This window comes from Prionailurus viverrinus, chromosome B1 (assembly GCF_022837055.1).
Source record: "Prionailurus viverrinus isolate Anna chromosome B1, UM_Priviv_1.0, whole genome shotgun sequence".
In the NCBI taxonomy this organism is placed as follows: domain Eukaryota; kingdom Metazoa; phylum Chordata; class Mammalia; order Carnivora; family Felidae; genus Prionailurus; species Prionailurus viverrinus.
This window is the reverse complement of record NC_062564.1, coordinates 73,145,486-73,157,679: the sequence shown is the minus strand read 5'-3', so window position 1 is coordinate 73,157,679 and position 12,194 is coordinate 73,145,486. Positions and strand designations below refer to the sequence as shown.

The 12,194-nt window shown below is 36.8% G+C and overlaps 1 protein-coding gene across 4 annotated transcripts in view; it reads left to right on the top strand.

Annotated features, from left to right (window-relative positions):
- The window catches only part of LRAT (lecithin retinol acyltransferase), a 118,263-nt gene that overhangs the window by 69,019 nt on the left and 37,050 nt on the right, over positions 1-12,194 (top strand). For 2 of the 4 annotated variants that reach the window (XM_047855688.1, XM_047855687.1), the window contains exons 1-2: positions 4,162-4,369; positions 4,486-4,596. The gene's annotated coding sequence lies outside the window, so the exon portion shown is untranslated. Of the gene's footprint in view, positions 1-4,161; positions 4,370-4,485; positions 4,597-11,975; positions 12,028-12,194 lie in introns of those variants that run through there. The other 2 variants (XM_047855689.1, XM_047855690.1) reach the window with 2 other exon arrangements.

The following is a 12,194-nucleotide window of genomic DNA, read 5'->3' as shown; positions in this document are numbered from 1 at the left end:
TTAACTGACTGGTCCACTCAGGCGACCCCCTAAATTCTTTTCTTGAATTAGTTTTTCTAGCCATATATTTCTAGGACTTTGTTGTTGTATTTTTTCAAATTTACTACCATGAGTGAATAATTACATAATCATTCTATATTTTAATCTCTTTTGCATCTAAAGTAATGCCCCCTTGTTGTGATTTTGTTTGTCCTTTCTGGGTTTTTCTCATGATCTAGCCTTGCTAAAGTTTTGTTGTGGTGGTGGTGGTGGTTTTTCATTTTTATTATTCATTCAAAGACTAATACCTGGGTTTTTAATTTATTTATTGTATATTTACTTTTTATCTCATTAATTTCTGCTCTTGCCTTTATTACTTCTACTTTTTGTGTGTCTGTTTTGCTGATCTCTTCCTAACTTCTTATGCTGAGTGCTTAGCTCATTAATTTTCCATCTTTTTTCTTTTCTCATATAATGAGTTGGGGCTATAAATACTTCTCTTAGTGCTGTAATGCCAACATTCTGCATGTTAATTTTATGGGTTTTTTATTCTTTTATGTTCCCTTTTTACTCATGAGTTACTTGGATTTTTTGTATATTTTAAAATTTCCAAATTTTTATGGTTTCTACTTATTTTGGTATTGGTTTCTAATCTAATTATATTATGATAAAAAACAATAAATGATACTGGGTTGTTTTTTTTTTTGAAATTTGTTGAGATTTACTTTATAGCTTAGTATGTGGTTAGTCTCCTAGACATTTCTTGTATGCTTGAAAAAAATGTGTATTCTCTAATTGGCAAGTGTAGATACATATATGTGTGTGTTCTCTAATAGGCAAATGTGTATACACACACAGAGACACACACACACACACACACACACACACGCACACACACAAGTTCAAACTTGCTGATATATTGTCTAGATCTTCTGTGTTCCAACTGATTTGATTTGTTTTGTTTTCCTTTTTGGCTGTTTGAACTATTATTTGCTAAGAGACTATCATAGCATAATAGATTTTTCAATTTCTTGTTATAATTATTTCAGTTTTTCTCTCCATACTTTGAAGTTGTGTTTTTAAATGCACATTTCCAAACTTGTGAATTTAGCCTTTTGTCATTATGCAGAAATTTTACTTTTATATCTGTTGATGCTTTTTTTCATTAAGAGAGGAAATATTTGTAAAATACCTGTCTGATAAAAGATTGTTATCCAAAATATACAATGAACTATTAAAACTCAACAATAATAAAACAAACAACCCAATTAAACTATGACCTAAAGACCTTAAAAAACACCACACCAAAGAAGATAAACAAATGGCAATGAGCATATGAAAAGATGCTCAATATCATATGTCATTAGGGAAATGCAAATTAAAACAATGAGATACCAGAACACTGACCACACTAAATGCTGGTGCGGATGTCTGCAACAGGAACTCTGTGTCGTTGCTGGTGGGAATGCAAAATGGTACAGCCACTTTGGAAGACAGTTTGGCAGTTACTTACAAACTAAGCATACTCTTACCATATGATTCAACAATTGTGTTTCTTGATATTTACCCAAATGGGTTGAAAACTTATGTTCACATAATATCCTGCACACAGATATTTATGGCAGTTTTATTCATAGTTGCCGAAACTTGGAAGCAACAAAGATATCCTTCGATAGGTGAATAGATAGGTACACTATGGTCCATCAGACAGTGAAATAGTATTCAGTACTAAAAAGAAATGAGCTATCAAGCCATGAAAACACATGAATGAAGGAACCTTAAATGCATATTACTAACTGAAAGAAGCCAATCTGAAAGGGCTACATACTGTTATGATTCCAAGTATATGCATTTGGCAAAGGCAAAACTATGGAGATAGTAAAAAGATCAGTGGTTGCCAGGGCTGAGTGGTGGGGGTGGGTAGGGATGAATAGGTGAAGCACAGAGGATTTTCAGTATTCTATATAATACTATAATGGTAGATACATGTCATTACACATTTGTGCAAACCCATAAAATGCACACTAAGAGTGAACCTTACTGTAAACTATGAATTTTGATTTTGGTGATAATGAACCACTGTAGGTTTGTTGATTTTTAAAAATGTACCACTCTCGTACAGGATATTGATAGTGGGAAGGCTGTGTATGTGTAGGGGTAAAGGATATATAGAAACTCTGTATTTTTTTTGCTCAATTTTACTGTGAACCTAAAACTGCCCTAAAAAATAAAGTCTAAAAAATTAACTGTCAGTTTGGCTGTCCTTTAATGATAATGAGTCTTCTCTTTTCTGGCTTCTTTTGTCTTTGGTATTCTATAATTTCACCATGTTATGTTATGTTCACCATGTATCCATTCCTTCTTTGTATGGAATTCATTGGATTTCTTATATCAGAGAATTTGTTCTTTCATTCTTTCCAGAAATTTGTAAGCCACTATCTGTCTAAATAATTTCTTTTTCCTTTTTCCTTTCTTCTTTAACTCCACGTGGAAGCTTTGAGACTCTTACTCTTCCCCAAAATAAGAATCACTTGTTAGAGTCACTTCATCTTTATCAAAAGCCATAGTATAAACATATTCTGTAGAGGAGTTTCTGGACTTGCCCTTATAAAATCCACCTGGACCATGACCTTCCTGAATTATCCTCTGTTGTGAAAAGACAATTGCTTAGAGTTTTAAAAAATACAATAACACAATATAATATTTTACATTGACGGATTCATTGGTGGTACTCGGGGCAACCTGATATTTAGCAATATGGCCAAGTTCTCAATTATCTGTAATATCACTGAAACTTGAGATAATCCAGTTTTGTTGGTCATGGACAATGCTAGAATGTTCCATGATAGAAAAGGGGTGAGTAGTGTCACCAGTCAATGCTATCTACAGATAGTTACTGGAAATTTTGGCCATCACAAATTGATAACTAGTTTCTAGAACTGCCAGTGTATAGCATGAGTATAAAACTAATATTTAAAAGTGATTTACAATTCAGATTTATCATCTGATTTTAAAAATCCTCCTTTTCACTCATTAATAAAGAGACAAGATGACTAATCTGCTAGTCATAGGCCACTGTGAAGTCATAAAAAATAGAGAAATGGATAAGCTGATTCATAGCTAGTGAAGGTCCCCATCTGGAAATATTTGAAAGATTATCAGAATAAATGTTCAAATGCCTCTGATTTGGTTTATTTCTTAACATTTGGAAAGAACATATCCTGAATGAGAACCTGCAGGTAAGTACCTAGTAATAGCATTCAGTATGGCTGCATCTATTTTTGCCAGATCACCTGGTAAAGTGAGTGAAACCTGTTATTGCCAAAGATCTCAGTTTTACCAAGAACTTGCAATAGCAGGAAGCATGGGCAAGCTGTGAACCCTCTGTATGCTAAAATAACAGTGGCACAGTGTAATCAGTAATTTTTGCCTTGGTAACCTTGAGCAAGAAAAACTAATCAGCAGTTTTAAGCAGGCTGGACAGGATGGGAGGAGAGTGAAGATTTTTTTTTTTTTTTAGGATGGGACAGCTTGAAGGTAAAATAGTCCTATCCCAGAATATATGCAGAATACCATGCCAGTTGATATGTATTGCCTACCTACTCTGTGCAACTTGGTTCCAGTTCTCACAGCACTTACATTGGTCATGAACAGGAACAAGAGTAATTGCAAGGGCAGCTTTGAAAAATAACAAATAATAAAACTCTTAAGTTTAATACATTTACTGAGAGCTTGTATGTTGCAGGCACTGACTGTGCTAGGCATTAGGACACAAAGAAGAAAAAGACATGGCTCCACCCTCATATAATCATGTAAACTAATGCAGTCATATAAATCAGTCTGAGACATGCTATTCTAGATTTCCCGTCACAGTATGAGTTGACTGTACATTGGTGTGTGAGCCAGATTTACCACACCCTGATTTAAAAAAAAAAAAAAAATGAAGCTGACATTGCTTTTGACACAGAAAGCTCCTTTGTAAGGTGCTGGCAGTTGAGAAAAGGTGTGCCTCACACCTGATTCAGTTCTGAGACAGGGTGAGGAAGCTGGAAATGCTTTTCCAGGGAGACTGTACTGATGAGGCAGCCATCAGTCATCAATCCAGAGGAAACAAAGAGTTTTTGATTTAGTGTCAGCTACAAGGCCATACTTGTTTATGCTTCTTCAACTTCGTCTACCCAGACTACCAGATGGAGTTCATTGCCACTCATTCCTCACCAACAGCAAGCAGAAGCAGGAACTGCTGAGAGAGAAATGCTTGTGCAGAAGCAGAGGAGAAGAGAAGTTAGAAGAAAGTTCTATGGTTTTTGTTGTTGTTTTTTAAACTAAGAGATGACAAACCATATGCTCCATGTAGTTCCAAAAAAGCTTCAGAAACAGAGCTTCTAAGGTGGGAGTAAAGAACTGACCAGTTAATATTCCAATTAAACTAAATTATAAGCACAAACTTCCTTTTTCATAAAATCTTTTTTTCTCATTTCCTGGTTTAAAAATGTTTTTTTTCAGGTTGCTATCCACATTAATGAAGAACACGTTGAAACCTTTCACGAAGATCTCATTTTTACACTGGACACATTGGCTTCACCAAATTTACCCAGGATAGGTGATGACCTAAAGGTATGTTCATTTTCTCTATCTGATATTTTCTGCCAAAGCTTTTGTTCTATTTTTCATTACTTATTCTTTCTTTTTGGTATCTACAAAGATGATATGGCAGGTATGTAGGATATTTTGGCAGGAAATACTAATGTGGTTTATTTGAGGTCATTGCATGGAAATACCTGGATATGACATACAGGGCAGAGCTGGGGGTATAGTTCATGAAAAATACTGACTATAATAGCTCCTACTCTTATCCGTGGGGATATGATCCGTGGGGATCCGTGGGTATGTTCCAAACCCCCTGTGGATGGCTGAAACTGCGAATAGTACTGAACACTTACATGTACTATGTTTTTTCCTACATATACATACCTATGATAAAGTTTAACTTATAAATTAGGCACAGTAAGAGATTAACAACAATAATAAAATAGAACAATTGTAACACTATATTGTAATAAAAGTTAGGTGAATGTGGTCTCTCTCAAAAATCTTACTGCACTGTACTCACCCTTCTTGTGATGATGTGAGATGATAAAATAGCTATGTGATGAGATACAATGAGGTGAATGATACAGACATTGTGAAGTAGCATGAGGTACTACTGACCTACTGAAGACAAGTTGGAAAGAGGATCACCTACTGCTGGATGCTGGGGTTGACCACAGGCAACTGAAACCATGGGAAGCGAAACCAGAGATAAAGGGGGAACTTCTGTACACTGAGATTAATGGAGAAAATGATGAGCCTACAATTCGACTTGGTCTCTCTTCTCTTTCTTTTTTTCTTTTTTCTTTTTAATTTTATTTTTCAAATTTACATCCAAATTAGTTAGCATATAGTGCAACAATGATTTCAGGAGTAGATTCCTTAATGCCTCTTACCCATTTAGCCCTTCCCCCCTCCCACAACCCCTCCAGCAACCCTCTGTTCTCCATATTTAAGAGTCTCTTATGTTTTGTCCCTCTCCCTGTTTTTATATTATTTTTGCTTCCCTTCCCGTATGTTCATCTGTTCTGTGTCTTAAAGTCCTCATATGAGTGAAGTCATATGATATTTGTCTTTCTCTGACTGACTAATTTCACTTAGCATAATACCCTCCAGTTCCATCCACGTAGTTGCAAATGGCAAGATTTCATTCTTTTTGATTGCCGAGTAATACTCCATTCTATATATATACCACATCTTCTTTACCCATTCATCCATCGATGGACATTTGGGCTCTTTAATACTTGGGCTATTGTTGATAGTCCTGCTATAAACATGGGGGTGCATGTGTCCCTTCAAAACAGCACACCTGTATCCCTTGGATAAATGTCTATTAGTGCAATTGCTGGGTCGTAGGGTAGTTCTATTTTTAGTTTTTTGAGGAACCTCCCTCCATACTGTTTTCCAGAATGGCTGCACCAGGTTGCATTCCCACCAGCAATGCAAAAGAGATCCTCTTTCTCCAAATCCTCGCCAACATCTGTTGTTGCCCGAGTTGTTAATGTTAGCCACTCTGACAGGTGTAAGGTGGTATCTCATGGTGGTTTTGATTTGTGTTTCCCTGATGATGAGTGATGTTGAGAATTTTTTCACGTATTGGTTGGCCATCTGGATGTCTTCTTTAGAGAAGTGTCTACTCATGTCTTTTGACCATTTCTTCACTGGATTATTTGTTTTTTGGGTGCTGAGTTTGATAAATTCTTTATAGATTTTGGATACTAATCATTTATCTGATATGTTGTTTACAAATATCTTCTCCCATTCCGTCAGTTGCCTTTTAATTTTGCTGATTGTTTCCTTCACGGTGCAGAAGGTTTTTATTTTGATGAGGTCCCAGTAGTTCATTTTTGCTTTTGTTTCCCTTGCCTCTGGAGGTGTTTTGAATAAGAAGTTGCTGCGACCAAGATCAAAGAGGTTTTTGCTTGTTTTCTCCTTGAGGATTTTGACAGCTTCCTGTCTTACATTTAGGTCTTTCATCCAATTTGAGTTCATTTTTGTGTATGGTGTAAGAAAGTGATACAGGTTCATTCTTCTGCATGTCCCTGTCCAGTTTTCCCAGCACACTTGCTGAAGAGACTGTCTTTATTCCATTGGACATATTTTCCTGCTTTGTCAAAGTTTAGCTGGCCATATATTTGTGGGTCAATTTCTGGGTTCTCTATTCTGTTCCATTGATCTGAGTGTCTGTTTTTGTGCCATCTCTTCTCTTTCTTGATGAGAGATCCAAGCACAGGCAAATGTTATTGTTGCATAAGTCAAGAATATTTTTGCACAAGTGGAAGGCTAGAGAAATAGCCTTTCAGAAAAATGATCTTGGGGCGCCTGGGTGGCTCAGTTGGTTGAGTGTCCAACTTCAGCTCAGGTCATGATCTCGCAGTTCATGAGTTTGAGCCCCACATCGAGCTCTGTGCTGATAGCTCAGAGCCTGGAACCTGCTTCAGATTCTCTGTCTCCCTCTCTATCTGCTCCTCCTCTGCTTGCACTCTGTCTCTTTCTCAAAAATAAATAAACATTAAAAAAATTTTAAAAATATTTAAAAAAAAGAAAAATGATCTTATCCTAGGGAGGGAGGAGATCTAACACTCTAATGAAGGTAGGAAGAGCACAAAAAAGATAGTCATTGTCATGGAAAATCGTCACCAATGGAACACTTGAATTAGAAAGAGAAGGACAGTTTTGGAAAGCTCATCCCACCTTTTAGAGATTTAGTTTCAGGAAACTAAAATAAATGTGCAAAGTAAGGACTCCCTATTCAAAGGGTTTACCTTATATCTACCCATGTGCTTCTTGGCCCAATTTTAATTTTTGTATGTTTATAAAATTTGTTTTAAGGATAACTCATAATTGAAGATTTTCCCCCCATTTGCTGGGAATGGTTTTCTTACTAATTCATTTTAAGGTGGTCTTACCGGATTTGCTTATTCTTTACCTTCATCTTGGTGAACTGTATTTATTACATGATTCCATGCATTAAATTAAATGCTGTTCAACCTTAGTGAGTATCTGCAAAATTTTGGTTTCCCATGAAAATGAGATGTGGATTTAGAGTCTGACAACATCATCATAAAAAGAAAAATTCCAAAATATTCTGCTTTCCACTTGCTAACTGAGGCTGTAGATCTTTAGTTTTCTAACAAATTATGCAGGTACATTCATTTAGAATGGTGTGAATATCTTGATAAAAAGAAACAATAGGCCCAGTCCAAAACCTTTGGGATGCAGCAAAAGAGGTCTTAAGAGGGAAGTAGATAGCAATACAGACCTACCTCAAGAAGCAAGAAAAGTCTCAAATGTACAGCCTAACCTTACACCTAAAGACACTAGCAAAGAAATACCAAATAAAGCCTAAGGCCAGCAGAAGAAGGGAAATAATAAAGATTAGAGCAGAAATAAATGACATAGAACAAAAAAACCTGGTAGAACACATCAGTGAAACTGGGAGCTGATTCTTTGAAATAATTAATAAACTTGAAAAGCCCTAGGGAGCCTTATCAAAAAGAAAAGAGGGGCGCCAGGGTGGCTCAGTCAGTTAAGCAGCTGACTTTGGTTCAGGTCATAAATTTACAGTTTGTGAGTTCGAGCCGTGCATCAGGCTGTGTGCTGACAGCTCAGAGCCTGGAGCTTGCTTCGGGTTCTGTGTCTTCCTCTCTCTGCCCCTCCCACACTTGTGCTCTGTCTCTCTTTCTCTCTCCAAAATATATAAACACTGAAAAAATTAAAAAAAAAAAAAAGAAAGGACACAAATAAAATCACAAATGAAAGAGGAGAGATCACAACCAACACCACAGAGATACAAACAAATTATAAGAGAATATTATAAAAAATTATATGCCAGAAAATGGGGCAATCTGGGAGAAATGGATACATTCCCAGAAACATATAAACTACCAAAACTGAAACAGGAAGAAATAGAAAATATGAACAGACTCCTAACCAGCAAAGAAATTGAACCAGTAATCAAAAATCTCCCAACAAACAAAATTCCTGGGCCAGAGAGCTTCCCAGGGGAATTCTACCAAGCATTTAAAGAAAAGTTGATACCCATACCAGGGAACCTGGGTGGCTCAGTCAGCTAAGTGTCCCATTGGGATCTCAGCTCAGGTCTTGATCTCAGGGTCATGAGTTCAAGCTCCACACTGGGCTCTGTGTTGGGCATGAAGCCTACAAGGAAGGAAGGGAGGGAGGATGGAAGGAAGGAAGAGAGAGAGAGAAAGAGAGAGTTAATGTGTATTTTTTTGAACTATTCCAAAAAAATTGAAATGGAAGGAAAACTTCCAAACTCATTCTATGAGGCCAGCATTATCTTGATTCCAAAACCAGACAAAGACCCTACTAAAAATGACAATTACAGGCCAATATCCCTGATGAACTTGGATGCAAAAATTCTCAACAAGATACTAGCAAATCTAATTCAACAGTACATTAAAATAATCATTCAGCATTATCAAGTGGGATTTATTCCTGGGCTGCAGGGCTGATTTAATATTTGCAAATCAATCAACGTGATACACCACATTAATAAAAGAAAAAATAAGAACCATATGATCCTGTTCTTAGATGCAAAAAAGCATTTGACAAAATACAGCATCCATTCTTGATTAAAAATCTCAACAAATTAGGGATAGATGGAACATACCTTAACATCATAATGGCCATATACGAAAGACCCACAGTTAATATCATCCTCAATGGGAAAAAACTGAGAGCTTTTCCTCTACAGTCATGAATAAGACAGGGATGTCCATTGTCACCATTGTTATTTAACATAGTACTGGAATTCCTAGCCTCAGCAATCAGATAACAAAAAGAAATAGAAGGCATCCAGATCAGCAAGGAAGAAGTCAAACTTTCCCTATTTGCAGACAACATGATACTCTATGTAGAAAACCTGAAAGACTTCACCAAAAAATTGCTAAAACTGATACACAAATTCAACAACACTGCAGGACACAAAATCAATGTACAGAAATCTGTTGCATTTCTATACACCAATAATGAAGCAACAGAAAGAGAAATCAAGGAATTGATCCCATTTAGAATTGCACCAAAAACTAAGATATCAAGGAAGAAACTTAACCAAAGAACAAAAAGATCTGTACTCTGAGAACTATAGAATACTTATAAAAGAAACTGAAGATAACACAAAGAAATGGAAAACATTCCATGCTCATGGATTGGAAGAACAAATATTGTTAAAATGTCTATACATCCCAAAGCAATCTACACATTTAATGCAATCCCTATCAAAATAACACCAGAGCTAGAACAATCAATCTTAAAATTTGTATGGAACCACATAAGACCCTGAATAACCAAAGTAATCTTGAAAAAGAACAACAAAGCTGGAGGCATCACAATTCCAGACTTTAAGTTATATTACAAAGTTGTAATTATCAAGACAGTATGGTACTGGTACAAAAACAGACACGTAAGTCAATGGAACAGAATAGAAAACCTAGAAATAGACCCACAACTATATGGTCAGGGAATCTTCAACAAAGCAGGAAAGAATATACAATGGAAAGAAAGACATTCCTTTCAACAATTGGTGTTGGGAAAACTGGACAGCAACATGCAAAAGAATGAAAGTGGACCACTCTCTTATGCCATACACAAAAATAAATTCAAAATGGATGAAAGACCTAACTATGAGACAGGATACCATCAAAATCCTAGAGAAGACCACACAGCAATCTCTTTGACCTTGGCTGCAGTAACTTCTTACTAGATACGTATGTCTCTGGAGTCAGGGGAAACAAGCAGAAATGAACTATTGGGATTTAATCAAGATAAAAAGTTTCTGCAGTGAAGGAAACAATCAACAAAACTAAAATCAGCCGACAGAATGGTAGATATTTGCAAATGACATATCTGGTAAAGGGTTAATATCCAAAATCTATAAAGAACTTACCAAACTCAACACCCAAAAACCAAATAATCCATTTACGAAATGGGTAGAACTTGAACAGACACTTTTCCAAAGAAGACATCCAAATGGCTAAGAGATGCATGAAAAGATGCTCAACATCACTCACCATCATGGAAATACAAATCAAAACTAGGATGACCTACCACCTCACACCTGTCAAAGTGGCTGCATTTAACACAGGAAACAACAGATATCGGTGAGGGTGCAGAGAAAGGAGAGCTCTCTTACACTGTTGGTGGGAATGCAAACTGGTGCAGCCACTCTAGAAAACAGGATGGAGGTTTCTCAAAAAGTTAAAAGTAGAACTACCCTACGCCAGCAATTGCATTACTAGGTATTTATCTGAAGGATACAAAATTACTGATTCAAAGGGGCATATGCACTTCAATATTTATAGCAGCATTATCAATGATAGCCAAATTATGGAAGAAGCCCAAATGTCCATTAATTGATGAATGGAAAAAGAAGATTTCATTGTATATATACATATATACAATGAAATATTACTCAGCCATCAAAAGAATGAAATCTTGCCATTTGCAACGACACAGATGGAGCTAGAGTGTATTATGCTAAGCAAAATAAGTCAGTTAGAGAAAGACAAATACCATGTGATTTTACTCATGTGCGGAATTTAAGAAACAAAACAGATGAACATAGGGGAAAAGGAAAAAAAGAGAGAGGGTAAGGCAAAACATAAGAGACTCTTAACTATAGAGAATAAACTTAGGGTTGCTGGAGGGGAGGTGGGCAGGGGATGAGCCAAATGGGCAATGGGTATTAAGGAGGGCACTTGTTGCAATGAGCACTGGGTGTTATATGCAAGTGATGAACCATTAAATTCTAGTCCTGTAACCAATATTACACTATATTTAACTAAGTAGAATTTAAATTAAAACTTTGAAACAAAAAATAAAATGGACGAAACAAAAACAAAACCCCACAAGCACAAATCCTACGTGGTAGCACAGATACTCATGACCACAGAGAAGAGAAACACTGAGACTATGGGGTGTCAGGCCCAGTGTCAGTCCCTGGCAGAGTGGGGGATGCAAAGCCTCCCTTGAAGTTAACACTTAAGGGACTCAAACTCATTTGGAGTCAGTGTGTGTTTTACATCTGTTCCCACAAATTTGTCCTCTGATGAGAAAACACATCATTCCAAGGCAGTTGGGTTGGGACCAAAGCAGTAGGGACACACATAGAAGTCAACCAGCAGAGCATGGAGACTGGAAGGAGTACAGAAACCCAGAGTGAGCCTCACAGACATTCCTCCCTTCCCAGGGCCAAGATTCTTTCTTTTTCTGTCAAAATGCTGGTGTAGAAAGAAAGAAGGAAAGGGAAAGGATGGGAAGGGAAGGGATGGGAAGGAGAGGGAAAGAAAGGGAAGGAAACAATTGGCCCCAAATGGAGTCACTTTTGCTAAGCTCAATCAAGACTTAATTCCTAATCTAATTGCAGTTTCAATCTTTCCCAGGAGTGGAATTTTAAACCAGTCTGTCTGGAAGGTCCTGATCATTACTGGTGAGGTAATCTTGATAAGACCCCTGCCTTCCCCTACAGGAAGGTAACTTACCTGAAATAATCCATTCTTTTAACTTCCTTATCCTGCCCTCTTTCTGCTTATAAAATCCTCCATTTTGTATAGCCCCACAGAGCTCCTTTCTTCTTACTGGATGGGTTGCTGCCTACTTTA